At 45.4% G+C, this 25,420-nt stretch overlaps 1 protein-coding gene and 1 long non-coding RNA gene across 7 annotated transcripts in view; one reads left to right on the forward strand and one right to left on the reverse strand.

Annotated features, from left to right (window-relative positions):
• Positions 1-24,606, reverse strand: part of LOC142010869 (uncharacterized) — a 123,194-nt gene extending 98,588 nt beyond the window's left edge. For 2 of the 6 annotated variants that reach the window (XR_012644906.1, XR_012644907.1), the window contains exons 1-2: positions 24,405-24,606; positions 7,533-7,688 (exon numbers count right to left, since the gene is read on the reverse strand). This is a non-coding gene — a long non-coding RNA (uncharacterized LOC142010869). The remainder of the gene's footprint in view (positions 1-7,532; positions 7,689-24,404) is intronic. The other 4 variants (XR_012644909.1, XR_012644908.1, XR_012644905.1 and 1 more) reach the window with 4 other exon arrangements.
• Positions 24,607-24,709: 103 nt separating this feature from the next.
• UGP2 (UDP-glucose pyrophosphorylase 2) overlaps positions 24,710-25,420 on the forward strand; it is a 42,674-nt gene continuing 41,963 nt past the window's right edge. The window contains exon 1 of the mRNA XM_074989401.1: positions 24,710-24,861. The gene's annotated coding sequence lies outside the window, so the exon portion shown is untranslated. The remainder of the gene's footprint in view (positions 24,862-25,420) is intronic.

The following is a 25,420-nucleotide window of genomic DNA, read 5'->3' on the forward strand; positions in this document are numbered from 1 at the left end:
CACAGAACGGTAGCCCTTGCGATTGATGTAGCGTCCTCCACTGTGATGTGGGGCGCGGATGGGGATGTGAGTCCCATCCAGAGCCCCGAAGCAATTGGGGAAGCCCAGTGTGGCAAAGGCCGCGATGGTGGCATCTGGGTCCCCCAGCCTCACGAGCCTGTGCAGGAGCATGGCGTTGATGGCACGCACAACCTGCAGGGAAAGCACATGGGAGAGCACCAATGAGGGGTAAGCAGGGTGTGTGTGGCCCTGCCGTGCCCTGCCCTGCCCTCCCCTCCCCCGCCCTGCTCTGCCCTGCCCTCCCCCGCCCTGCCCTGCCCTGCCCTCCTCTGCCCGGGCCCCCCCCCGCCCTGCCCTCCCCCCGGGGGTCCTCTTACCTCCATGAGGACAGCCCCGATGGTGGCCTTGCCGACACCAAACTGCTGTCCCACGGATCGGTAGCTGTCTGGAGTGGCCAGTTTCCAGACAGCGATGCCGACCCGTTTCTCCACAGGGAGGGCACGCCGCATGGCAGTGTCCTGGTGCCTGAGTGCGGGGGTGAGCCACTGGCACAGCTCCATAAATGTCTGCTGGCTCATCCTGAAGTTCCTGAGCCAGCGGTCGTCGTCCCACTCCTCAAGCACCAGCTGCTCCCACCAGTCAGTGCTGGTGGGATAGCTCCACAGGTGGCGGCATGTGAGGCGGGGGGGGGTGGGGGCGGGGTGCTGCAGGGTTGGGGGTTGAGCCCTGCTGCCCTGGGGGCAGCTCCTCCTCCGGTGTAGCAAGGAGGTGCTCAGCTGCCTCCCGCATGGCATGGATCAGGGCGAGCCCTGCTCCTGCCGGGAGGGCTGGGTGGACCTCTGGCGGCTGCTGCTGCTGCTGCTGGGGGTCCATGCCTGCGTCGCCCGGGGTCTGTGTGCCTATGGCTCCTCAGACTGCGTGCTGTGCAGGCTGAGTGTGTCTGGGAGGGGCCCTTTAAGGGAGCGGCTAGCTGTTGCCCCGGAAGCGCTAGTCCGCCCTGTGACCCTGTCTGCAGCTGTGCCTGGCATCCCTATTTCGATGTCTGCTACTTTGGCGTGTAGACGTTCCCTCGCAGCGCCTATTTCCATGTGGTGCTGCACAACATCGAAGTTGAACGTCGACGTTGCCAGCCCTGGAGGACGTATAGACGTTATTCATCGACATAGCCTATTTCGATGTCGCTACATTGAAATAAGCTACTTCGATGTAGGCTTCACATGTAGACGTAGCCTAACACTTTAGCAAGCCCCCAACCACCCTCCCCCCCAAAATGGAGTATGTATCTATGGGTGAGGTGCACCAAACCTGGTCCCTGGAAGAAGTGCCAGACAGCTGGGATGGGGGAAGCCCCAACACCCTAAACTTTGGCTGCACCTCTGGGATATAGAGGAGCTCTTGCTCTCTGTTACAGCCCTGGAGCTGTAACAGGGGGACAGAGCTTTTCTGGTCATGGAGCCACTGTGGGGAGTGGAAAGAAAAGAACAACCAGGATGGGACTATGGGCAAAATGGGCAGGGCTCCTGCGGATGGGGGATAGAATGGGGTGGGACCACAGGCAGCACTGCAGGCAGAAGGGATGGAATGGTGCAATGGTTCCAGTGGTGGGCCACCCCCACTTGTTCGGGCTCAGCATCTTTAGATACGCTAATCTGCCTTTGTGGCAGGAAGAGAGTGTAGGAGGGAGTAGTGTAAAAAGCATAACATTCTACCTAATCCTCATTCAGTTTAAAAAACCTGACTGCCACAGCTAGAATAATTTATAGCAGGCCCTAAACTCCTCTAAGTTCCACCCAGGACCACCTTGACCCCTGGAGAACAAACTTTGAGGGAGTAGAAAGGCAATGAAAAATCCCCTTACTCTGTTTCCATTCTCTTATTCTGAGTGTAAGCTTAGGGTATGTCTACACTAGACAAAGATGTCAACCACCAATATGCAATTTTAGGTCTGCCAGTTGCATAGCTAAAACTGATTTATCTGCTGTCGACTTCCATGTCTCTCCACACGGCAGAAAGTCGACCTTCCTTATTCCTTGCCTCCCACAAGGAGTACAGGGGTCACCGTTGACCCCCAGAAGTGTCATTTTGCATATATGCTAAATGAAACCCTAGAAGATCAACCCTGAGCAGGTTGATCTTCCACTGTAGTGTGCCTCTAGCAGTGTCACTGGGTATTTGTTCCCATAACATTTAAAACTCATGTTCTGATTTTACTCCGGTACATGAAGTGTGAAATTTCAGGGATATTGGTTTATATTTGGGAAAGTCAGTAGGAGAAGATTTTGAAAAACCAGACTTGAGTCGCTAGCTTTGAACTTAATTATGTTGTGGTCACCACTAGTCCATAAATAATTTTCACTGATATGAATTCTACAAGCCAAAAAAACAAAAACAAAAACAAACACCACCCTTCGCATAATCAGAGAAAATTTCCACACACTTTAGTGAATGTGCAGATGTGTGAGCCCCAGATGATTTGGCTGATGTGGTTAAGTCCGGTGATGGCACTGCTTATATGGCTATGGGGACAGAACTGGCAGTGAGGTTTGTTGCGGAGATAGGCTACTGGGTTAGTTTTTCTGTGGAATGATGTGTGGCTGCCTGCTGGTGAGTATTTTCTTGAGGCTAGGCAGCTGTCAGTAGAAGAGGATTGGTTTGTCACCCAACATCTGCGAGACTGAGGGATCATTTTCAAGGGTAAGTTGCAGGTTGTCAGTGATGCACTGCAGGGATTCAAGCTGGGGAGTATAGGAGATGACAAGTGATGTTCTGTTATTTTCCTTGTTGGGTTTATCTTAAAGTAGATGACTTGTTAGTACTCTTCTGGCTTTGTCAATCTGTTTCCTAACTTTCCCAGGTGGGTAATTAAGTTTTAGTAATGCTTGATAAAGATCTTGTAGGTTTTTATCTCTGTTGGTGGGATTGGAGCAGATCCAGTTGTATCTTAGGGCTTGGCTGTAGACAATGGATCATGCAATGTGTCCTGGATAGAAGCTGGAGGCATGCAGGTGAGAACAGCAGTCAGTGGGTTTTTGGTATACAGTGGTGTTTGCTGAGTCTCTGGCTAGGCATTTACATTTGCAGAACATAGAGGACCTGAGAGTCATACATACAGCCTGAAGGAGAAGCTGAAAGCTCCACATCTGACCCTGGCAGAAATCTGTGAGTTTTTTGGCTTGGGAATAGATAAAAAAAGAATATTCTTGGTGGTGTCAGCAAAAGAAGCCATTTCAGAGTACCAGGACTTTGTTCAGTCATTATAAATAAACAAGACTGCAATGAAGAAATATGACTGTCTTCCCTTTTCCTACCTGGAGCAACTGACTAGATACCAAATTTTTAGCTATCCGCTCAGGTTAAAAGGTGAAACAATTCACAGACGGAATTACTGAATAAAGTTCAGTCCCAACTCACTTTGCCTCTGTTGCTACAACTTCTAAGTTTTCCAGGGGCCCAATGATTGGGTAAGTGTAAAGTTCCTCATTGTTAAGAATGTTTATTTTGTAGTAGCTAAGAAAAGTGCTGATCATCATTGTAATTTGTGAATCATACATTGGAATTCAGGGGAAAAACAGACGTGTGAGGCAATCTACAGGGGAATTTTTAACATATTACCAAAAAAGACATGACTTCTCAAAGTTCGATAACTGTGCTTTATTGAAAAATAAATTATACTAAGGCTCTGTAATAACATCCAAGTGCCTAAGGCTATGTGCATTACCAGAATAATGATGCAAACATTTATCACATTATAAGCAAGGTTTTCTTTTCTGTGGAATCACATACAATTCTCTCAGCACCTTCTACTGAGTAAGCAGGCTTCTATTATATCTGCAGTGTCCAATAGGAATTCAAAGATCGTCACACTTGTGCTTGCCATCTTTCCATATTCACCACATTTGCCACCTCCCCCCAAATAAATGCCCTCCCCCAGAGCCAGGCAATCCCAGCCCTCTGCCGCTCTAAATAAATGCCCTCCCTCTCCCCCAGAGCCAGGTACCCCCCCAGTCTCCCCATTCTAATTTAATATCAGCAACTCACCAGAACAGCTGCCAGTGGCTGCTGGGACTGCTGCCGCCGCCACGTTTCTCCCACCAAGTGGTGGGGTGTGTGTGCAGAGTGAGCGGATGGCCCTTCCTGCATGCAGCTCTCAGAAGGAGCCACATTTAAAGGCTCCAAGAGCTGCATGAGGCTCGAGAGCCATATTCGCCAGAATGTGGTGTCCTCTTTGCCACATGTGGCAAGTGGTGAATGTATTGGGCACCGCAGTACTATAGGAATTCAGTAAGATTTTGTTGTAAGCATCACCTGCACCAAGTTAAAAAAGATCAATCACTCAGCCATAGTAATTTATTTTTGAAAGTGACTTACAGTGGTCCTCAAGAGACAATCAAAGCAGAATGCAGCATCAAGTAACTTAAAAGGGACCATACTTATGTTCATCTTCGGAGAATCCTTCATGAGCCAATCAAAGCACTTCACTTGCAATTGCATTTTTAGCTTCATTTGTTAATTCTATGTGCAGCAACTTGATGGAACCAAACAAGAATAGGCAGAATTTTCAAGTCTGGTTACCTTAAGCAGGAGTGTCCAATACATTTGCCCTCACCACATGAAGAAATGCCTATCTCATGGAGCTGGAAGGGACCTTCAGAGGTCATTGAGTCCAGTCCCCTGCCCTCACAGCAGGGCCCCTCACAGACTCTTTTTAAATCTATTAGCCCTAGATCCTTAAATGGCCCCCTCAAGGACTGAACTCACAACTGTGGGTTTAGCAGGCCAGTAGTCAAACCATCAAGCTACCCCTCCCCTACATATGGTGAGTAAGCCTGTGCTGTGGCAAATATGGGGGGTGACCAACCCATAGCTCTCAAGTCACATGTGGCTTTTGGAGCCTTTAAATATGACTTCTCCTGAGAGATGCATGTGGGGACTGAGGTCCGGCCTCTCTGTACACACACCCCAACATTTGATGGCAGCAGCATGTGGTGGTAGCAGCAACAGCCTGTGGTGGTGGGTCCAGCAGTGACTCTGATGAAGCAGCAGCATTGAACTAGAATGGAGTTGGGGGGAGCTAGGGGTGCCTGGCTTTGGGGCAGGCATTTATTTAGAGCTGGGGAGCAGGGAAGGGCTAGGATTGCCTAACTCTATAAAGTTTTGTAGAATATAATGTGCTGAATATGGAAAGATGACAACCACAAGTATGGCGATCTTAGAATTCCTGTTGGACACCACTGGTGTAAAGCTTTCATAAGCATGTGAAATTTCCTCATGGCAGAAGTATGCAGTATCAGTATGCAGTGATGTTGTAGCCATGTTGGTCCCAGGATATTAGAGAGACAAGACAGCTGAGGTCTTATATTTTATTGGACCAACAACTTTTAGAGCTGCATGGAGATTTCTTCAGGTTTCGGAAGCTAACTCAAACTGTCATTGCTAAATATCAGAGTTAAACATATTTCTTACCATAAGTAGCTACATGTGAAGGGACCATTCAAGGTGAAATAGTCCCCTTACTACCCTTCCAATCATGGGAAAGAAAAGGGAATGGGAGCAGCTTGGAGACATTGCTAATGAGTTGCAGATTGTTATAATACAGCATAAATTCAGATTCTTTATGCAGTATATTATTTTTAGTGTCTAGCAAAGTTATGAATTTTACCTCCCAGGTTCATCTTTTGAAAGTGGTATACACATTTCCTTTGAGGATGGTGAATGATACAGACCAGTAGCTTTGTGCACTATTCATCCACAAGTGAAATAAGTTTTCTTCTTTTTATCAGCTGTGCCTGGTTATTTCTAAGGCTGGGTCTATACTTACCTGTAATATTGACAGCTGCTGTGCAGTATTAGGTATGCCAATTGCATACCAAAAATTGATTTTGCAGCCATCGATATTTGTCCCTATCCCCACTGCAGAATGCCAATAGAAGCGCTCCTCCTATCAGCATTCCTTAATCCTTGCTGCTCTCAAAGAGTTCCAGGGTCAACACTGACCACAGAACGCAACGTTTCACACGTGCTAAATGGCACCCTGTAAGATCAAACCTAAATATTCCATCTTCCACAGCGAGTGTAGACCCAGCCTGTATGACATAGGGAGAAGCTCTATGGCAAGGGTACTGGAGGACTAGACAACCTAGTAGACAGACAGCTTACTTTTGGCTCCCTGATTGCTTGAGGAGCCTCAGTCTGTAAGGCAGTGGGAATGTGGGGGAGAAACAGAAGGACTTACACCTTCCCTCACCACTGGCTCCAAGCCCAGTGGCTTGTGTGCATCAACACCTGCAGACTGACAGCCATCCTAGCATGGAGTCTAAATTCACTGCCCTGGGCTGCTTCCTACAATGTCTATGCAGTTGAAGGCACTGCCCTAATCGGCCAGTTGGCTGGGTGGCTCAGCTCCCACAGCATCCCCTCATGAATCTTAGGGGACACCCTGCTGCAGTACCAGGCTCCTTTGCAGATACAAGTTGGTGAGGCTAAACCCTGCATTACCTCTCAGCTTCACTCAGGTGCTGGAGGCCCCTAGGTCTACTTCACAGTCTGCCTTCACTAGATAGTGCTTACTCCCAGGTGGCTGCCTTAGCTGTCAGACTAATGATCCTTCCACTTAAGTAGAAAGTCAACTCTTTCCTCTTCACCAGTCAGCCAGCCTAATAAAAAAAACAACACCCCGGTTCCCTCCTTTTCTCCTGCATCAAGAACTGACATTGGCTGCAGATATAATGGGGCAGAGATAGTTGGGTCTACAAACTCTTTTTATTGCCTGGTGTGCTGGTAGGTAGGCAGTTTCTCTGCTGCATCATCACAAGCACTCTCCTGTAACTTAAATAGTTCTAAAATTTGTCCCTGTTTTGTATGATTTATCACTGTACAATTTTTTCTGGCTCGCACACATGGTAATCAGGAAGGGAGAAATATCCACTTATAAAACAAATACTTAATTGTAAGCAGGTACACAAAATCTTTCTTTTGGTGTCATTCAGAATGCAGTATTAGCCTAAGGTGTCTCAGTAAGACTGTCTCAGTCTTGTTCCCCAACCATGTTTTCCATCTTTGATGACCTTCTCTTGCATGCAAAATCGTATCTGGTACAGAGCTAAAAATCCAGAGCCAAAATGGCAAAGTTTTGATAGAATACATTTTTATACCAAGCCTTAGAGCTTAGAGTCTGTTTCTAACTCTATGATGAATGAGCTCTAATTCCCTCTTATTCTTTCTGCTGCCATCTGCATCCCCTGGTGAGGAGGAAATGTTATCTATCAGCATGGTGTTCTCACCAAGCTGCTTCTCAATTTCATGTCTCCACAGGTTGAAAGTCAGAAGTCCACTAGACTCTGGGACAATATTATCCAGATTTCCACTTATCTGGCAGTCATAGGATCTCCTCATCAACCAAAGCTTGGGATGGTAGCTCTATGAAATCAATATACAATTCTTCACTGCAAGACTCACTAATGGATTCTTTTTCACTATATTTACTGTTTGCTTTATGTCCGGCAAATACATTGTATATAAGTCAGACTCTATACCTTTGCTGAAATGGTGAACAAAGTCCACTCTGCCAATTTTTGGGGTTCAAACATCATGAAGCCATGCCACGTTTGGATCCTTTTATTTGCCATCTGGTGTTTCTGCCCTTAGGCTTCACATTTGGAAGTTTTTTCCATAGCCACAAGAGCAAGAATCTGAAAAAAAAAATTGTAAGCTGAGTTACAATATAACTATTGTAGTTACTATATAACTCAAACAGCTGGGCCTTTAAGAAAGCCACCAAATACTGGAAGATGTGATTAAAAAACGCAACGTTACAAACAATAAATTTGTCCAAGATGTCTTATTTCTTACAAGCTTTTGTGCCCTTTCTTGCAATGCCTAATTTCTTCATATTCTCTTTTCATACCCATCCCTCATACTCTGCTCTGTGATAAGAGCCCATGCACCAGACTGACTGTCCTTCTCGATTAAACTTGCATTTGCAATTTTGTCTAGTCTGTCATTTTTTAGATAAAGCTATACCAAACTGGTTATTACATAATCTCTTAGCCAATGATCCCAGTACTGTAGCCCACCATCCCACTGCCTCTATGCGGAGACTCTGTTAAAGGGCAAAAAGTGTAAAACTGGCTCTCTATATTTTAGTTTGTAACATGTAGTTTAATGTTCATTTTGAACTCTGGTGTGGAACAGGCATTCTTCTTAGTTTGATCAAAGTGGTTAGCTAGCATTAGTGTCATTGCCACATTATTTTCTTTAAGAGGAAAAGTTAATGACGGGGTAAGGCATTTTTGATATAATCCTTATTTACAAAAATGTATGAAGCCCTGTTTCCCAAAATACAGTAGGAATCAAACAACAGACCATTTCATCGCTCACAACACTGAACTCTCTTTGGCCAGCATTCAGCCTGCCCAGAGGCACATAAACATAGAATCATAGGGCTGGAAGGGACCTCAGGAGGACATCTAGTCCAGCCCCCTGCTTCAAGCAGGATCAACCCCCACTAAGTCATCCCAGCCAGGACCTTGTCCAGACGGGACTTAAAAACCTCAAGGGATGGAGAATCCACCACCTGTCTAGGCAACGCATTCCAATGCTTCACCACCCGCCTGGTAAGTAGTTTTTCCTAATATCTAACCTACACCTCTCCCTCTTCAACTCCAGACCACTACTCCTTGTTCTGCCATCTGACACCACTGCGAACAGTTTCTCACCCTGCTTTTTAGAGCTCCCCTTCAGGAAGTTGAAGGTTGCTATTAAATCACCTCTAAGTCTTCTCTTCTGTAAACTAAACAAGCCCAAATCCCTCAGCCTAGCCTCGTAGGTCTTGTGCTCCAGACCCTTAAAAATTTTTGTTGCCCTCCGCTGAACCTGCTCCAGCAAACCACATCCTTTTTATACTGGGGGGCCCAAAACTGGACACAATATTCAAGATGTGGCCTCACCAGTGCCGAACAGAGGGGAATAACTACTTCTCTAGAACTGCTTGAAATGCTCCTCCTAATGCACCCTAGTATGCCATTAGCCTTCTTGGCTACAAGGGCACACAGTTTACTCATATCCAGCCTTTCATCCACCATAACCCCTAGGTCCCTTTCCATCGTACTGCTGCTGAGCCAGTTGGTTCCCAGCCTGTAACAATGCTTGGGATTCTTCCACCCCAGGTGCAGGACTCTACACTTCTCCTTGTTGAACTGCATCAGATTTCCTTTGGCCCAGTCCTCCAATTTATCCAGATCACTCTGGATTCTCTCTCTACCCTCCAACGTATCTACCTCTCCCCCTAGTTTTGTGTCATCCGCAAACTTGCTGATGGTGCAATCCAGTCCCTCCATCCAGGTCATTAATAAAGATCTTGAATAACACCAGCCCCAGAACCAAGCCTTGCAGCACTCCACTTGAAACCAACCGCCATCCAGATATTGAGCCATTGACCATTACCTGTTGGGCCCGACCATCAAGCCTGCTTTCTATCCATCTTATAGTCCAAGGATCCAATCCATATTTCCTTAACTTATGGGCAAGACTGTTGTGGGAGACCGTATCAAAAGCCTTGCTGAAGTCAAGGTATATCACATCCACTGACTTCCCCATGTCCACAGAGCTTGCTACCTCATCATAGAAGCTAATCAGATTGGTCAAGCAGGACTTGCCCCCTGGTGAATCCATGTTGGCTACTTTTGATCACTTTCCCTTCTTCCAAGTGGTCCAAAATGGATTCCTTGAGGATTCCCTCCATTATTTTCCCAGGGATTGAGGTAAGGCTGACCGGTCTATAGTTCCCTGGATTGTCCTTCTTTCCTTTTTAGATGGGCACTACATTTGCCTTCTTCCAGTCATCTGGTATCTTCCCCAATCTCCAAGAGTCTTCAGGGATAATGGTCAAGGTTCAGCAATGACCTCTGCCAATTCCCTCAGTACCCTCAGGTGCATTAAATCCAGACCTATGGACTTGTGCATATCTAGTTTTTCTACATAGCTCAGAACTTGTTCCTTCCCCACAGATGGCTGCCTTCCACCTTCCCAAACTGCACTGTCTAGGACCATCATGTGGAAGTTGACTTTGTTTGTGAACACTGAGGCAAAAAAAGCATTGGGTACTTCAGCTTTTCCTACATCATCTGTCACTAGGTTACCTCCCTCACCCAGTAATGGCCCCACACCTTCTCTGATAACCCAATTATTAACACGCCTGTAGAAACCTTTCTTGTTACTCTTCACATCCCTTGCCAGCTGCAGTTCCAATTGTGCTTTTGCTTTCCTGATTACTGCCCAGCATTCTCCAGCAGTATGGTTATACTCCTCCTTAGTCAACTGTCCATGTTTCCATTTCTTGTATGCATCCTTTTTGAGTTTAAGCTGACTAAGGATTTCTCTGTTAAGCCAAGCTGGTTGCCTACCATGTTTGCATTTCTTACTATGTAGCGGGATGGTTTGTTCCTGTGCCTTCACTATGACTTCTTCAAAATACTTCCAGTGCTCTTGAACTCTTTTCCCATTCATCTTCGTTTCCCAAGGGATCCTGCTCATCCGTTCTCTCAGGGATGAGAAGTCGGCTCTCCTGAAATCAAGGGTCTGTATGTTACTGCTTACCTTTCTTCCTTTTGTCCGGATCCTGAAATCTATGATCTCATGGTCGCTGCAGCCCAGGTTTCCTCCCACTTCTATTTCTTCTGCTAGTTCTTCCCTGTTTGTGAGCAGCAGGTCAAGTTGCACATGGCCCCGGTCAGTTCCTTCAGCACTTGTACAAGGAAGTTATCCCAACATTCTCCAAAAACTTCCTGGATTGTCTGTGTGCTGATGTATGGGTCTCCCAACAAATGTCCAGATGATTAAAGTCTCCCATGAGAACCAGAGCCTGTGATTTGGAAGCTTCATTTAGCTACCTGAAGAAAGCCTCATCTAGCTCATCTCCCTGATCTGGTGGTCTATAGCAGACACGAACTATAACATCACCTCTGTTACTTCCGCCTCTAAGTTTAACCCAAAGACACTCAATTGGATTTTCTCCTCCCTCATACTGGAGCTCTGAGCAATCATACTGCTCCCTCACATAGAGCGCAACTCCTCCTCCTTTTCTCCCATCTGTCCTTCCTAAACAGTTTATAACCTTCCATGACCGTGCTCCAAGTTATGCGAATCATCCCACCAACTCTCCGTTATTCCAACCACCTCATACTTGTTTGACTGTACCGGGGCCTCTAATTCTTCCTGTTTGTTCTGTAGGGGTCTGGCATTAGTGTACAAGCATCTTAGAGAAGGGGCTGATTGGCCCACTTTCTCCCCTTCACCTAGGAAACCCACTTGATTGTTCCCTCCTGCATCCCCACTTACCTCAGGGCTTGTGTCACCTTCCCCCGACTAACCTAGTTTAAAGCCCTCCGAATTGGTTTGCAAGCCTGCCCGCTTACTATGGCTGAGGTTCATTGGTGCCTTGTCTTTCTGCCTTCTGTCTCAGACATAGTTCCACCAATCAGGTCCCTAGCTCTCACATTTACTCTATCAATCTGCAGAAAAAAGCCTTAAGCACACCGTGCGACTTCTATTCCAGCTTTGCTATGTGCCTGCATTTCGGTTGGTATGCCAATTGTCTGCGGTTACATAAAGCAGAATCATTCAGAGCGTACATGAAGAAACAAAGGCAGCAACATCAACCAACTTGAACAGAGTTTCATCCAACCCACACTAATACATTGCTAGGGCCTGTATATTACTAGAGTTAAATTGAGCCACATTCATATCACTACTTATTTTCTCTTCAATCACATAAAAGAGCATATGCAAAGTTTAAATTCTCACATATTGCCCTCAACTGTAAGTCTGCTGGTTGTGGCTTCAGGTTATCCATTCTTGTGGGTTTATCTTTAACTATACAGGCCAGTGCTAGAATTGCTGTGAAAGTTCTTCATAATTGCACTGAAATCCCATGCATTCCTGCCATTGTATTCTACACTGAAAAAAACTGATGCACTTGTATTTAAATAACTATTAATTTTTATTTAAACATTATGGAAATAACAGCCACCAGAGACTACCATTTACTGAAGCCTATAGCACCTGGCAGTCAAGAAACTTGCCTTGGAAAACTGGGGGATGACTTTCATTTTTTTTAGCTGTATAGTACATCTTTGCATAACAATAGCAGCTGCTCCTTCCTCTCCACCAAAGTAGAAGCAATGGTTAAATTTTAATTGTGACAAAAATAACTGTGAGATATGTGACTGAAAGTCACTCACAATGAAATTTAGTTTTGCAATGATGAGACTTCTTTTCAGAATTGTATGTTATGAACAGTGTAAGGGTTTCATCTTCACTACAGGGAAGATCAACCCTTCTGCAGTCCATCTTCCAGAACTCAGTTTAGTGAAACTAGTAGAGAAGCACTTAAATCAAACTTACTTAAATCAAACTGTGTCAGCATCGGTACTCCTGCCCCTTGTTTGGAGTACGGAAAGTGGACAGAACCTCCCTTAGTGCAGACAGCATGGATGACTGAAGGTACATCAACTGCAGCTACATAATTAACGTAGCGGGAATTCAGTACCTTATTTCCACCTTCCACTGCAGTGTTGACCTGCCCTCAATGTTGATTGCTCTGCCATGAATTACACTCATCCCTCGTTAAACTAGTACTTTACTTACGAGTACTCGCTTAAACGAGGGACACATATACCTGCCTTTGTTCACTAGATGAGTGAACTCTCCCCACTAATACAAACCTAACCCCCTCCCTGCGGCTTCAGCCCACTGTAGTCTGACCCTCCCACCAGCTCCCCAGCCCCAACCCACTGCAGACTGACACCCTGCCAGCCCCGCAGCCCCAAACCGCGGCTGCCTGACCCACCCCCACTGGCCTCACAGCCTGACCCTCCCGCTGGCCCTGCGGCCCCAAACCAAGACAGCCTGACCCCCTCGCTGGCCCCACAGCCCCAAACAACCGCAGCATAAACCCCCCTGCCAGCCCCATGCACCTAAACCGCCACAGCCTTAACCCCCCTGCTGTCCCCAGACCCCAAACTGCTGCAGCCTTAACCCCCCCACATGCCCCACAGACCCAACCTGCAGCAGCCTGAACCTCCCCCGCCCATCCCCCCAACAAACCCAACCTGCCACCAGATTTTAACCCTCCCTCCTGCTCACAGCCCCAAACTGCCTCCAGCCTTTAACCCTCCACAACCCCCCAGCAACCCAAGGTTCACTTACCTTCAAAAGCAGTGCCACCTGCTGCCACTCCTTCCCCCAGTTAGGAGCACTGGAAACCAATTGGAGGCTTTTACATGTATTTTAATGGTAATTTAGTGTCCCTCTTATGAGTTTTTGCCTACAAGCAGAAAATTGGGAACCAATTGTGCTCATATAGTGAGGGATGAGTGTTAAGCCAAAAATTTTAAAGGTGAAATACAACGATTAGTGAGATTTTAGCTGAGACCAAGTATCTATTTGCATGAGTGTATTCAGCAAGATTTCAATTAAACCCAACTTCACAACTGAGGGGAAAAAATAAAAAATAACTTCTGGCACTTCCTAGTTTGCTAAAGATATCTCAGAGTATACAATTTGGTTACATTACAACACTATGTTTCATTGCAACTCACTTTGTGACTGAAAGAAATACTTTTATCCATGAATTATGGTATATGAATATAAGAAGCATATTGGGTCTCATCCAAAGCCCTTTGAAATCAATGGGCGTCTGTCTATTGAGTCCAGTGGACGTTGGAAGAGTTTTGATGCTTCATTTATGTCTTAAAATTAATTTAAGATAAACTTAAGTCTTTATTACACCACCTTTTTTCAAGAATTTCATATTATATAAATGTGGTATCCATCAAACAGTAGAATGCCATACTGTTCTGGGATAGCTTTAGTAAACCAGGGAATGACAGAAGGACTGCACAAGAAATATTTAAAAATTAAAAGTATTTCTGTGAAAAATCATAGAATAATAGCACTAGAAGAAACCTCAAGAGGTCATCAAATCCAATACCCTACACACATGGCCAGACCAAGCACCATCTCTAGCCCATCTCTAACAGGTGTTTGTCTAACCTGCTTTTAAAAATCTCCAATAATGGACCAGTCCAATAAGTTAGTGGGTATAATGACATATACGGCTGATTAATTCAGTTTTCTTTAAGTTTTGCAGTTACATTTTAAAAGAAATCTGAATGAGCATACAAAACACGGCACCTGCTCATTCTACAGCAGTAGAATTCTATATTCAAGCTCCCTGTATTTCACATTTAAACTGTAAAAAATTAAACTTCAGTTTTACATTTTTACACAAGTGTATTATTTACTACATGGATTCAAACGGGTGTTTCAAAATGGTTTACTTACACAGAATGGAAGTGAACTTCTAAACTGGGGATTTCATAAGTTAATACTGTGGATCATGGAGCTATGCTGATTCATAACACTTGAAGATGTAGCATGTGTCCTTTTTACACTTTTTCTCAGTCCATTAAGAGCCAAATGTATTAACTGCTTTTAAAATGAGCTCAAAAAACCTAAACATAACAGAAAGTAGCAAAACAGAAAATTGGAATAATGCAGATGTGTCTTTTATGAGCGGTATACATTTTTCTGTAACAATTTTCAAGATTTCATTTTATGATAAAAATTTAAAATGAAAAGTGAGAAAGCACCAGGTTTGTGGACATCTTTTCATGAAATAATTAATTGATGGTATACTTCTGACCAGATTTTTTTCTTTAAACTGAAGATTTAAGTAAAATAATAACCAGTAATTTAAATTATTTATCATACCCAATATGGTAGACTTACATTGTAAGAGAGGAGAGCCGGCTAAAAAATAGACTTCTGCCATAGAAAGTATATGCTCTATCATATTACAGTACAAGCTTTATTATCTGGCATCCCTGGGGTACCAGGGTTGCCCAGATAATTAAACAGGGTGGCTATTTGAGCTGGGGCAGCTAGTTCTGCTGCCACTGGCCCTGACTTGGTAGCCAGCAACCAGGCCTACTGCTCTCAACCTCAGCTGGGCACCTGGCCCAGCTCCGCTGCTCCTGGCAGCTAGTTAACAGAGTGCACTTGTTATCCAAGTGCTGGATAACACAGCTTTTACTGTACCTTTGTTACACTATCAAAAGCCAAATTTTTGGCCAGAAGAGCTTTATTAAGGATAGATGCAAGTTAACTATTCTGCTGGACTTTGATAAAGTCTTCTGTATATTCCATTAGAAAGGGATATATCAACTGAAACAAGTTTTAGTACTATCAGGCCTATATTTATTCTACCATGAAGTAACAGAATGACTGCCCAAGGATGTTATTAAATGTGTGGTACAGATGAACTAAAGAAAGACACTGCAGACAATTACGTAAGAACTCAGACATAAGTAGCAATGCTCAAACAGCACTTTACCATGGTAGATTAATAAAAACTAACAACTCCCTTGCTTGTAGTAGCAGTAGGTCTCTCATTCTGTTACATAAGAGCCTCACCTTCACACAGTCAGTACTTTATGTTACAACAGCAATCTTAAAAGTCATAAGATGATGGCCCTTAAGAAAATTACTTCTTGGAATCTTATCAAATACAGAATGTTCGGCTTGGTAAGAGCAACGAAGGGTCCTGTGGCACCTTATAGACTAACAGAAAAGTTTAGAGCATGAGCTTTCGTGAGTTAACTCACTTCTTCAGATGCATCTGAAGAAGTGAGTTAACTCACGAAAGCTCATGCTCTAAACTTTTCTGTTAGTCTATAAGGTGCCACAGGACCCTTCGTTGCTCTACAGATCCAGACTAACACGGCTACCCCTCTGATACTTGACAGCTTGGTAAGGTCAACCTCAGAGGCACTTTCAGTACTAGTACCTCCTGCAGGTCATTCACTCAATGTGTGAACCCTGTTTAATGTATCTGGTTGTACAGTACTGGAAGTCCCCAACTTATCATAGAATCATAGAAGAGTAGGACTGGAAGGGACGTCGAGAGGCCATCAAGTCCAGCCCCCTGCCCTCATGGCAGGACCAAGCACTTTCTAGACCATCCCTGAAAGCCATCTATCTAACCTCTTCTTAAATATCTCCAGTGATGGAGATTCTACCACCTCCCTTGGCAATTCGTTCCAGTGTTTCATCACCCTGACAGTTAGGAACTTTTTCCTAATGTCCAACCTGAACCTCCCCTGCTGCAATTTAAGTCCATTGCCTCTTGTTCTATCCTCAGAGGCAAGGAAGAACAAGTTCCCTCCCTCTGCCTTATGACACCCTTTTAGATACCTGAAAACTGCTATCATGTCCCCCCTCAATCTTCTCTTTTCCAAACTAAACAAGCCCAGTTCTTTCAGCCTTTCTTCATAGGTCATGTTCTCTAGACCTTTGATCATTCTCGTTGCTCTCCTCTGGACCCTCTCCAATTTCTCCACATCCTTCCTGAACTGCGGTGCCCAGAACTGGACACAATACCCCAGCTGAGGCCTAACCAGCGCAGAGTAGAGTGGGAGAATGACTTCTCGTGTCTTGTTCACAACACACCTGTTAATGCATCCTAGAATCATGTTTGCCTTTTTCGCAACAGCATCACACTGTTGACTCATATTTAGCTTGTGGTCCACTATAACCCCTAGATCCCTTTCTGCTGTACTCATTCCTAGGCAGTCCTTTCCCATTCTGTATGTGTGACACTGATTGTTCCTTCCTAAGTGGAGCACTTTGCATTTGTCCTTATTAAACTTCATCCTGTTTACCTCAGCCCATTTCTCCAGTTTATCCAGATCCTTTTGAATTATGACCCTATCCTCCAAAGAAGTTGCAACCCCTCCCAGCTTGGTATCATCTGCAAACTTAATAAGTGTACTTTCTATGTCAATATCTAAATCATTAATGAAGATATTGAACAGAACCGGTACTAAAACAGACCCCTGCGGAACCCCACTAGTTATACTTTTCCAGCAGGATTGAAAACCATTAATAACTACTCTCTGGTTACAGTTATCCAGCCAGTTGTTCGCCCACCTTGTAGTAGCCCCATCTGAGTTGTATTTGCGTAGTTTATTGATAAGTATATTATGTGAGACCGTGTCAAATGCTTTACTGAAGTCTAGGTATACCACATCCACTGCTTCTCCCTTATCCACAAGGCTCGTTATTCTATCAAAGAAAGCTATTAGATTGGTTTGACATGACCTGTTTTTAACAAAACCATGCTGGCTGTTCCCTATCACCTTACCACCTTCCAAATGCTTGCAGATGATTTCTTTAATTACCTGCTCCATTATCTTTCCTGGCACAGAAGTTAAGCTGACTGGCCTGTAGTTTCCCGGGTTATTCTTGTTCTCCTTTTTATAAATGGGTACCATATTTGCCCTTTTCCAGTCTTCTGGAATCTCTCCCGTCTCCCATGATTTTCCAAAAATGATTGCTAAAGGCTCAAATACCTCTTCTATCAGCTCCTTGACGATTCTAGGATGCATTTAATCAGGCCCTGGTGATTTGCAGACATCTAATTTTTCTATGTAAATTTTAATTTGTTCTTTTCTTATTTCAACTTCTAAGCCTACCCCTTTTTCACTAGCATTCTCATTGTCAGTCATTCCTTCAGATTTCTCAGTGAAGACCAAAACAAAGAAATCATTAAACATCTCTGCCATTTCCAAATTCCCTGTTACTGTTTCTCCCTCGTCACTGACCAATGGCCCTACCCTCTCCTTGGTCTTCCTCTTGTTACCAATGTAGCTGTAAAAAGCCTTCCTGTTTCCCTTTATTCTTGTAGCTAGTTTGGGCTCATTTTGTGCTTTAGCCTTTCTAATCTTGCTCCTGCATGCTCGTGTTGTTTGCCTATATTCGTCCTTTTTAATTTGTCCTAGAATGGGTTGTTTTAAAAGTTTGTTTGTAAGTTGGTTGTTTGGAACTTGGAATGTATTTTTCCATTGAAACAATGTTATAAATCATAATATCCCAGGCTAGCCTCAAAAGCCTATTTAACCAACAATGTAGCTGAAATACGGTGTGTTTGCAAGGAAAAATAATCAGAGGTGGAAAAAGTACCCCCAAAAGTCTGAGTAAAAGTGCAGCTGCTTTCACTTCTGGGTACCTGAGTACAATAAAGATGTGATGTGTATGTGTGTGTGTTTGTGCGTGCACGTGCATATGCACTTTTACTCAAGTGGTTTTCCAGAGGCATACCAGTGACTTGTACTTAAGTACATTCCCCCAAAGCAGCTGTACTTTTACTCAAGTATCTTTTTTGGGTCCTTTTCCCACCTCTGAAAATAACAGAAATAGTTCAGTTAACCTTGAAGACTGGTGCTTGATGAAAGGCAGGTTTAATTAGAGAAGGGTGAGGAAGTAGGTGGAGATTCTGAAAGGGACTTCTGGGCATCCTCTGGCAGCTGGAGAGAAGCAGCTGTTCCCCCTTCAGAACACCACTTCTCTCCAGCACTGACTGAACAGCTGTCCCCTGCCCCTCTGGAGTTCTCCAGCCAGTAATTGTGCTGCTCACCACCACCCGTGCCTGTGCCCCTTCCTCTGAGGGCAGGACATGCAACTGCATAGGGCATCTGAAAATTTGTGGCACCACTGGGTCTAGTCTGCCCTCCTCTTTCTATCCCTGTTCCTTGGCTCCGCTTCCTTCAGAGAGGATCTAGTTAACTTAAATGTGAAAAATCTTGCCAGACCAACTAGCAGAACGCTGAATCTGTGAAAGATCTCCAGGTGCTCTTAGGGCTAGGCTATGGCTACACAAGAGGGCTTACAGCAGCATAACTGCACTATTGTAGTGCTGCTACTGCAGATATTCTGAACTGATCGGAGAGCATTCTCCCTTTGACTTAATTAATGAGCAGCAATACCTATGTTGGCAGGAGAAATGTCACTGTCCACCAAGGTTGTGTAATTTACATTGCTCAGGGAGAGACCTATTCACACCCCTGACTGAGCAACACAACCTGTAACATAGCTATATATTTAATTTTTAAGGGAATATGACTTATTTCAATGTTGTCCTGCTAACTGGCCTACTTAACAGCCTTTCTCCCAGGTGCCAACAGGTAGGTTAAATGAGTTCTCATACTCCTGTAAATCTCTCTCAATGCCAAAACAAACCAGGAGTCATGTACCACTTTAAAGACTAACAAAATAATTTATTAGGTGATGAGCTTTTATGAGGCAGACCTAATTCTTCAGATCTGGAGGTATAGCATTTCCAGTACAGATTGACAGTTATATAACAGAGATTTAAAAAAAAAAGACAGAAAGAAAGAAATCAAAACTGACAAATCAGATACACAGAATTGAAAGGCAGGGCTGAGGGGTATGAGATATTAGCTGTGTCTACACGTGCACGCTACTTCGAAGTAGCGGCACTAACTTCGAAATAGCGCCCGTCGCGGCTACACGCGTCGGGCGCTATTTCGAAGTTAACTTCGACGTTAGGCGGCGAGACGTCGAAGTCGCTAACCTCATGAGGGGATCAGAATAGCGCCCTACTTCAACGTTCAACGTCGAAGTAGGGACCGTGTAGACGATCCGCGTCCCACAACGTCGAAATTGCTGGGTCCTCCATGGCGGCCATCAGCTGGGGGATTGAGAGATGCTCTCTCTCCAGCCCCTGCGGGGCTCTATGGTCACCGTGGGCAGCAGCCCTTAGCCCAGGGCTTCTGGCTGCTGCTGCAGCAGCTGGGGATCCATGCTGCAGGCACAGGGTCTGCAACCAGTTGTAGGCTCTGTGGATCTTGTGTTGTTTAGTGCAAGTGTGTCTGGGAGGGGCCCTTTAAGGGAGCGGCTTGCTGTTGAGTCCGCCCTGTGACCCGGTCTGCAGCTGTGCCTGGCACCCTTATTTCAATGTGTGCTGCTTTGGAGTGTAGACGTTCCCTCGCAGCGCCTATTTCGATGTGGTGCTGCGCAACGTCGAAGTTGAACATCGACGTTGCCAGCCCTGGAGGAAGTGTAGATGTTATTCATCGAAATAGCCTATTTCGATGTAGGCTTCACGTGTAGACGTAGCCATTGTGTCCTGCCTGAGATCATTATGAATACCCAAGGAAGGCAAATAGTCCCTCTAAGGCATGAGGTTATTGCTATCTTTATTGAGCCCAAATTCTAATGTATCGAATTTGAGTACAGACCCCAGTTCACATGCCTCTGTTTGTAATCTGGTGTTAAAGTCTCTGTGTTGTAGGATGCATATTCCCAGGTCTGTAACAGAATGGCCCACTCCACTGAAATGCTGCAAGGTTTATGCGTATTCAGATTCCTAATGTCTGCTTTGTGCCCATTTATTCTTTGGTGAAGTGTTCGTCCAGTTTGTCTGATGTACGTAGCAGATGGGCATTGCTAGCACATGACGGCATATATAACGGTGGTCCAAGTATAGGAGAATGAGCCCCTGATCTTGTAGTTAATGTGGTTAGATCCAGTGATGGTATTTCCAGAATAAATATGTGGACAAAGTTGGCAACAGGGTTTGTTACAAAGAAAAGTTCCAGGATTAGTAATACTGTGGTATGCCTGTTGTTGCTTGTGAGGATTTTCATTAGGTTAGGAGGTTGTCTATAGGAGAGAACAGGCCTCTCACCTAGAGCCTTCCAGAGTGTAGCATCATGTTCTAGTATAGGTTGTAGGTTTTTGATGATGTGCTGCAGGGGTTTGAGCAGGAGGCTATACGTAATGACAAGGGGTGTTCTGTTATTGACCTTCTTGGGCTTATCTTGAAGTATCTGGTTTCTGAGTATTTGTCTGGCCCTGTCAATGTGTCTGTGTGTGTGTTTTTTACTTCTCCCAGTGGGTAATTAAGTTTTATGAATTCTTGGGAGAGATCTTGAAGTTTTTGGTCTCTATAAGTAGTATCAGAGCAGAAGTGATTGCATCTAAGGGCTTGATTATAAACAATGGATTGTATGGTGTGTGCTGGATGGAAGCTGGAAGCATGTAGGTAAGTGTACCAGTTTACACTCAGTCACTGTCTTCAGTTGTTAAATTGCAAGTCTCAAATATCTCAGAAGTTTTGAGGAAAGCTCTGATCTTGTTATTGTTGTTTTGCAATAGCAGATGCTCAGGTTCCTTTAGTTAATTCTTTTGCAGATGGTGTAAATAAATACCTCAACTGGTAATAAATAACAGTTCCTCACTACAAATAAAGCAATGAGGAATCTTACCTTTAAAACTAACACATTTATTTGGGCATAAGCTTTTATAGCCAGGAGCTTACACCCAAATAAATACGTAGAGTAACTAAAGTATAATCCCTGCAGGCTGCGTGGAAACTTTTCAAGGACACCTTATTAGAGGCCCAACTTAAATGCATACCCCAAATTAAAAAACATGGTAAGAGACCTAAGAAAGAGCCACGGTGGCTTACAACCATGTAAAAGAGGCAGTGAGTGATAAAAAAGCATCCTTTAAAAAGTGGAAGTCAAATCCTAGTGAGGAAAATAGAAAGGAACACAAACACTGCCAAATTAAGTGTAAAAATGTAATAAGAAAAGCCAAAAAAGATTTTGAGGAACAGTTAGCCATAAATTCGAAAAACAATAGTAAAATGTTTTTTAAGTACATTAGAAGCAGGAAGCCCGCTAAAAAAGAAGTGGGACCCCCGGACGATAGAGATATAAAAGGAGCAATCAAGGAAGATGATGCCATTGCAGAGAAACTAAATGATTTCTTTGCTTCAGTCTTCACGGCTGAGGATATTACAGAGGTTCCCAAATCTGAGCTGTCCTTTGTAGGTGACAAATCTGAGGAACTGTCCCAGATTGAAGTGTCAATAGAAGAGGTTTTGGAACTAATTGATAAACTAAACAGTAACAAGCCTCCAGGACCAGATGGCATTCACCCAAGGGTTCTGAAAGAACTTAAATGTGAAATTGCAGAGCTATTAATGGTGGTTTGTAACCTACCCTTTAAATCAGCTTCGGTACCCAATGAGTGGAAGACAGCTAATATAACGCCAATATTTAAAAAGGGCTCTAGAGGAGACCCTGGCAAGTACAGACCGGTAAGTCTAATGTCAGTCTAATGTCAGTACCAGGCAAATTAGTAGAAACAATAGTAAAGAATAAAATTGTCAGACACGTAGAAGAACATGATTTGTTGGGCAAATGTCAGCATGGTTTCTGCACAGGGAAGTTGTGTCTTCTTTGAAGGGGTTAACAAACATGCAAACAGGGGGGATCCAGTGGACATAATATACTTAGATTTCCAGAAAGCCTTTGACAAGTTCCCTCACTAAAGACTCTTACGTAAATTAGGTGGTCATGGGATAGGAGGAAAGATCCTTTCATGGACTGGAAACTGGTTAAAAGACAGGAAACAAAGGGTTGGAATAAATGGTAAATTTTCACAATGGAGGGGGTAACTAGTGTGGTCCCAGGACTGACCCTTGGGGAACACATCTTGTTCAACTTGTTCATCAATGATCTAGAGAAAGAGGTAAGCAGTGAGGTGGCAAAGTTTGCACATGATACCAAGCTGTTCAGGATAGTCAAAACCAAAGCAGACTGTGAAGAACTTCAAAAAGATCTCAGCAAACTGAGTGATTGGGCAGAAAAATGGCAAATGAAATTTAATGTGGGTAAGTGTAAGGTAATGCACATTGGGAAAAATAACCCCAATTACACATACAATGTGATGGGGGCAAATTTAGCTACAACAGATCAGGAAAGGGATCTTGGAATTATAGTGGATAGTTCTCTGAAAACATCCACGCAGTGTGCAGCGGCAGTTAGTAAAGCAAATAGAATGTTACGAATTTTTAAAAAAGGGATAGAAAATAAGACTAAGAATATCATACTTCCCCTATATAAGACTATGGTACACCCACATCTTGAGTACTGCGCGCAGATGTGGTCTCCTCACCTCAAAAAAGATATACTGGCGTTAGAAAAAGTTCAGAAAAGGGCAACTAAAATGATTAAGGGTTTGGAAAGGGTCTCGTATGAGGAGAGGCTAGAGAGACTGGGACTTTTCACTCTAGAAAAGAGGAGATTGAGGGGTGATATGATAGAGGTATATAAAATCATGAATAGTGTGGAGAAAGTGAATACAGAAAAGTTATTTACTTGTTCCCATAATATAAGAACTAGAGGACACCCAATGAAATTAATGGGTACTAGGTTCAAAACTAATAAAAGAAAATTTTTCTTCACACAGTGCACAGTCAACCTGTGGAACTCCTTGCCGGAGGAGGCTGTGAAGGCCAGCACTCTAATAGAGTTTAAAATAGAGCTTGATAAATTTTTGGAGGTTAGGTCCATAAATGGCTATTAGCCAAGGGTAAAGTATGGTGCCCCTAGCCTTTAGTCTAAGGCTGGAGACAGATGGCAGGAGACAAATCGCTTGATCATTGTCTTCGGTTCACCTCCTCTGGGGCACCTGGCACTGGCCACTGTCAGCAGACAGGATACTGGGCTGGATGGACCTTTGGTCTGACCCAGTATGGCCGTTCTTATAATATCTAACCTATACCTCACCCTCTTCAACTTCAGAACATTACTCCTTGTTCTGCCATCTGACACCACTGAGAACAGTTTCTCACCCTCCTTTTCAGAGCTCCCCTTCAGGAAGTTGAAGGCTGCTATTAAATCACCTCTAAGTCTTCTCTTCTGTATACTAAACAAGCCCAAATCCCTCAGCCTAGCCTCATAGGTCTTGTGCTCCAGCCCCTTAATCATTTTTGTTGCCCTTCGCTGAACCTGCTCCAGCAGATCCACAACCTTTTTATACTGGAGGGGCCCCAAAACTAGACATAATATTCAGGATGTGGCCTCACCAGTGCTGAATAAAGAGGAATAACTACTTCTCTAGGTCTGCTTGAAATACTCCTCCTAATGCACCCTAGTATGCCGTTAGCCTTCTTGGCTACAAGGGCACACAGTTTACTCATATCCAGCCTTTCATCCACCATAACCCCTAGGTCCCTTTCCATCGTACTGCTGCTGAGCCAGTAGGTCCCCAGCCTGTAACAATGTTTGGGATTCTTCCACCCCAGGTGCAGGACTCTACACTTCTCCTTATTGAACCGCATCAGATGTCTTTTGGCCCAGTCCACCAGTTTATCCAGGTCCCTCTGGATTCTCTCTCTACCCTCCAACGTATCTACCTCTCCCCCCTAGTTTTGTGTCATCTGCAAACTTGCTGATGGTGCAATCCAGTCCCTCTTCCATGTCATTAATAAAGATGTTGAATAACACCGGCCCCAGAACCAAGCCTTGTGGCGCTCCGCTTGAAACAGACCACCATCCAGATATTGAGCCATTGACCACTACCCGCTGGGCCCGACCATCAAGCCACCTTTCTATCCATCTTATAGTCCAAGGATCCAATCCATATTTCCTTAACTTATCGACAAGAATGTTGTGGGAGACCGTATCAAAAGCCTTGCTGAAGTCAAGGTATATCACATCCCCTGACTTCCCCATGTCCACAGAGCTTGTTACCTCACAAGCCGTGGTGAGGAGGCTCGCGCAGCACCCGGCTCCCAACCGCTCCCCACTTGCGCCGCCTCCGCTTCATCAGCGGAGAGGCTCTCGGCGCGCAGCTGGCTCTGGACGCGCGCGCCCGCAGGCTTGACGCGCAAACCACCACCAGGAAGGGCAGAAGCTCCCCCCGCTCCCACCAGGCGGCTCTGCTCGAGCGCTGATTGGCGGCCGGCGCGGCCAGTGCTGTGCTAGGTCGGGCGGACTCGGAGGCGGTACTTCCGCTTGGCAGCCACCCCGCTCTTCTCCCCCGCTGGCCGCCGTGAGGGAGGTGGGGGTGGGGTGTTCCCTTCTCTCGTCGGCTTCGAGAGCGCTGCTGACCTGGGGGCAAGCACCGGCCTCTTGTGCAATACATCCCTCAGGGAGCCGCTGTAGGCTGAGCCTTAGTCCCCCACCCTGCCGGCTTTGCCGCAGCTAGGTGGGTATCGCGGCTGGCTTCGGGGCTGCTGTGCCCCCTCCCCCCACGCCCGGGTGACTGTGAGAGGCGGCGGCTCGGCCCGCGTGGGTGTGGGCGGGGACCGGTCGACACATGAAGTAATCCTGTGGGGGCGGCGGAAGGGTCCGGCCACGCCTGCCCCGCCAGGGGACCAGGGAGAGGCCGCTCAGAGCGTGACCCCCGACTCCCCCGTCCCCAGCCCCGCAAGCCGGGTTGTGTACGGGTGTGACCTTCGCGGCAGCGCGCTCCTCCCTGCAGGCCTGGTGGGGTGGAGTTACTGCCTGGAGGGAGCTGCACGGAGCCGGGCGGGTGCGTGTGTACATGTTAAGGCGGCCGAGGGCACACTCTCCCGGCCCCTTACAGCTGTCGGGGAGGCGATGTGAGAGCAGATTCCCCCCGCCCACACACAAACGCTTCCTTCGCTCCTAGAGCTGTTGCGGGGGGTCCCGGCCTGGCTCCTTCTTCCCCTCTCCCGAGAAGCTGGCACAGGGAGCAGTTGTTCCGGAGTGGGAGGGGTAGAGGAGAGAGTAGCCGAGGACAC

This window comes from Carettochelys insculpta, chromosome 3 (genome assembly GCF_033958435.1).
Source record: "Carettochelys insculpta isolate YL-2023 chromosome 3, ASM3395843v1, whole genome shotgun sequence".
Lineage (NCBI taxonomy): Eukaryota > Metazoa > Chordata > Testudines > Carettochelyidae > Carettochelys > Carettochelys insculpta.